Consider the following 4,028-nt stretch of genomic DNA (forward strand, 5'->3'; position numbering starts at 1 on the left):
ATTGAGGAAAGTAGAGGAGAACATTCAGCTTCATTAGAAACACTTGAACTGTTGAACAGTAGAATTTGTTTGAAACAGTTTACAACACTGAGTGACAGGATTGAAGAGGGAAGGTTTTTGTATTTTCAGTTTAATTCTAACTTAAAACTGGGCATGAACATTTTTAGTCGTTCATATTCTAACATACAGAGGAAGTCATGTCATTCCCTTTTTTTAACCTGTCCTGTTCAGGAAATGGAAATGGAAATTTAGCTGCTATGTTGAATCAGAAAAACCTTTTGAAGTCTACTTTTGCTTCAGTCAGAAAGTGGACTGTTGTTAACTCTCACAATGGTTGGTGATTGTGGAGGAAGGAAGAATCCTTATGAACCTCTTTTTAACAGACACACATTTCTAAAGACACTGGTTCATTTTATTTTTCTTCTTTTAGCAGAGGATGGTTTCGATCCATCGACCTCTGGGCCCAGCACGCTTCCTCTGCGCCACTCTGCTCTACCATTGATGGTGCCAGGAGGCCTAAAAACACAAAACACCAATGAAACCCAGCATCTTGGATCCTAAACTGAAACTCCATCACACCGTGGCTCTGCTGGGGCTCCCACAGGTGAGTGAGGCTGAGCTCCAGTCTGCTCTGAGGAGGCAGCAGACATCTGCACCACTCAGAGGTTTGGTTGGTGTCTTTGACAAAATCCCAACAAACTCAAATCCTGTTGAATCAGGAAGTTCTAGTTGAACTCTCACCCACGTCACATGACCAAGAAAACCTCCTCTTTCATTCAGACCAGAACAGACAAACATAGAAACATTGTTTCAGCTTCTGATCAAACAATAACATGTTCTTGATTGTTTGTCATGTTCTATTAATCAGACTGATGATCTCTGGATGTTCTAGGAGGTGTGTCTGTTTCTGATGAAGCCTGTTTGGTCTGGGGGGGTTCAGATGGTGGGGCTGTTTCAGTTCTAGTGCTGAAGGCTTTCACCATGACAGTCAGACTCTCCTCTGTCCTTCATGGTCCCTCAAATGTGCAGTGTGGACCTCACACACTGAATTTAGCCTGAAAACTCTTCATGAAAAGCAGGTGACTCAGAGTCTCTGTGGCGCAATCGGTCAGCGCGCTCGGCTGTTAATCGAGAGGCTGGTGGTTCGAGCCCACCCAGGGACGATGAATAGGCTCTACTGGTGCTTAGGAGTCGCTGTGTTAATGATCTGAATGTGGATGGACAGATTGACCCTCCACAGCAGACACATGTGACAGATCTCTTGATGAGACGCTTCAGTGTTAAATTTAGTCGTCGTGTGTCATGCACTGTTGAGGAGTCCTGCTGGCTGTGGGTAAAGTGGGGGCTCAGAGTTTGTGGAGTCGGCTCTGGAGTGAAGGGGGTCACTGTTTGGTTCTCAGATGCTCCAGCTCAGGTTAGCGAGGTGGTGGAGAAACCAGTGAGAGCTCTGCCAGCTGGAGCCTCTTGGGTCCTGGGAGGCTTCACTCCTGGAGGTGGAAATGGTGAGGAGTTTTAAAATCTGCTCCTCTTTCACGCTGACTTGTTTTGTTGGGTTCCCTCTTTCATTCATGTGTGATTTTAGTCTCAGCTCTCTAAACCTGAATGGAGCCAGAACCCATTCTAAAAGAGCTGCTCTTTTAAACTCCTGGAGATCAAGAGGATCCTGCCATGTTTGTCCAGGAGACCCACAGCACAACAGTCAGTGAATGGGGATGCAGGCAGGCTTTTAATGGAGGTCATTTGAAGTCCCAAGTCCAGTTGGAGCAGACGGTGGAGTTTGATTCTCCAGGAGGTTTTTGTTGTTGTTTTTTTCACCAGTTTCTTTTGGTTTGGAGGAAATCATTCCAGGTGTTTGAAAGAAGGTGAGAGCAACTTTGGAAAATGTTCAACTGGTGTTTTTAAATGTCTTTGCACCAACAAATGGTGGACAGGACGGCTTTGGAAACATTTTAATGCCACCGTTCAACAGTGAATCTGCTGGTTTCCTGTTTTTAGGAGCTGATGGGAGCTGCACAGAGAAGCTCTTTGTGACAGGAACCATTCAGAGCTCCACCCTGCTTCTTCCAGCAGGATCCACAGATCCACCAACACACCAGCTGTTTGATGTGTGGAGGCTTTTGACCAGGATTCCTAGACAGCACAGCTGGACTCACTCAACAGCTAACTTGTTAGCACCGACTAGACAGGAGCGCTTCTATGGTTTTACTCAATGGTTCAATTTTTTAAGAGATGTCCCATTCAGCCTGTGGGTTTGAGTGATCACTCTTCAGTCTCCTGTTCTGTTTTATTAAAATATTCATTTAAAAGCTCCTGAGAGAGAGAGAGAGAGGGGGGGGAGACAGAGAGAGAGAGGGAGAGAGAGAGAGAGGGAGAGAGAGAGATAGAGGGAGGGGGGAGACAGAGAGAGAGAGGGAGAGGGGGGGTAGACAGAGAGAGGGGGAGAGAGGGGGGAGACAGAGAGAGAGGGAGAGAGGGGGGAGACAGGGAGAGAGAGGGGGGAGAGAGAGACAGAGGGAGAGAGAGAGAGAGAGACAGAGAGAGAGAGAGGATCAAACTGATCTCAAACTTGACTTCAAAATTCTCTGATTATAATCATTTGTACTCCTTGATAGATTCATCACTACAGTGTCATAGAGGGTCCATTACTATTGCAGTATATTAAAGAATATAAGAACGAGGTTACCATCCATGGAAATATAATATTTCATGTATTGCAGTATATTTTCAAAGATATAACACTTTAATTTTTTTAATAAGAGAGACTTTAATGTGAGACTTTAATGTCTGTCTTTGATCTCTAACTCTGACTCTGATGTCATTGGTGGTGACTGAACTCTACCCCCTGACAGACTGAAGGCTCCTATTGGTGATGTCATCATAAATACATGAAGGTCTTGTTTCAATGGTAGAACATTAAAGCTCATCTTAGTAAAACAATCAAGTTACTAAATTCTTGAAAAAATGACTGTCACTGACTTAAATAAATCAAATCTACTTCAAAGTTCCTTCTGTTGTCATAAGTCAGCCATTTTAAGTGTACTTGTAGTTCCAGAACATTCCAAGAGGAGATGATATGAATCCATTTTGTTAGATGAACTCTGTTCCTCTGCTTTGATGTTGGTGGACCGAGGGGAGTTTGCCTGAACCTGCTTGGACCTGCTGGCTCCTGCTCAGTCCCTCACTCAGCCTCACTCAGCCTCAGCAGCACGGCTCCACTGAGGACTGATTCAGGTTCCTAGCAACCAAATAGGAGGAGAGCTGAACCTTCTTGCTGTGAGGCCACAGTGCTGACCACTGCACCATTGTGTCCCCTGAAAATGCCACCACCTTGTTGGGATTTTCTGTAACAGCAAGCACACATGAACACAGCAGCTTCTTCACAGGGCTGGTGGCGCAATGGATAACGCGTCTGACTACGGATCAGAAGATTCTAGGTTCAACTCCTGGCCAGCTCGCTTTGAACTTTATACTGAGAAGATGAAGTGAGAACCACTGATCAGAGTCACTGAAGTCCTCCCAGGTTTCCTCCTTGTCTGCTGGAAACATGAACACATGAATGATCCTGCTGCCTCTCATGTTCAGCTGCACTTGACAGTGACAGCAGGAGAACAAAAATCCCAGTGTGTCATCAACATTTCCTGTCAAATCAATGATAGAAGCTGTTGAATTTCTGGATCAGAACAAGGAGGAAGGAGCCCCAATGAAAGAGTGATGGTTCTTGATTCTGATTTTGTTCTTCACTCCTACACCAGAGAGTGAAAGTGTGGGCTGGCTGGGAGCAACTGCCTGCTTCAGAGTGGGAGGAGCCTCAGGACTTTCCAGTGAGAGCTGCAAACTTCCACCAGCGCCCAGTGCCAGCAGGTCTACATGATGGAGCTGAGAAGAACACAACAACACCAGAGCACTGGAGAGGAGCACAACACTTCTTTGCTTCCTGGCCACTCTCATGTCTGTCTGTCCATCTGGAGCTGGGGGGAGGAGCTTCACATGTTTTTTCTTTTTTAAAAAAGGGAATGTCATGACTTCCT

At 45.5% G+C, this 4,028-nt stretch overlaps 2 non-coding genes across 2 annotated transcripts; both read left to right on the forward strand.

The window, feature by feature from the left end:
* Positions 1–1,089: 1,089 nt before the first annotated feature.
* Positions 1,090–1,163, forward strand: trnan-guu (transfer RNA asparagine (anticodon GUU)). Its single transcript has one exon. It is a non-coding gene; the product is annotated as a tRNA-Asn (tRNA).
* Positions 1,164–3,382: 2,219 nt separating this feature from the next.
* Positions 3,383–3,455, forward strand: trnar-acg (transfer RNA arginine (anticodon ACG)). Its single transcript has one exon. It is a non-coding gene; the product is annotated as a tRNA-Arg (tRNA).
* Positions 3,456–4,028: the final 573 nt, after the last annotated feature.

This window comes from Aulostomus chinensis, chromosome 1 (assembly GCF_037954235.1).
Source record: "Aulostomus chinensis isolate RoL2024-O1b breed Wild chromosome 1, RoL_Achi_v1.0, whole genome shotgun sequence".
In the NCBI taxonomy this organism is placed as follows: Eukaryota; Metazoa; Chordata; class Actinopteri; order Syngnathiformes; family Aulostomidae; genus Aulostomus; species Aulostomus chinensis.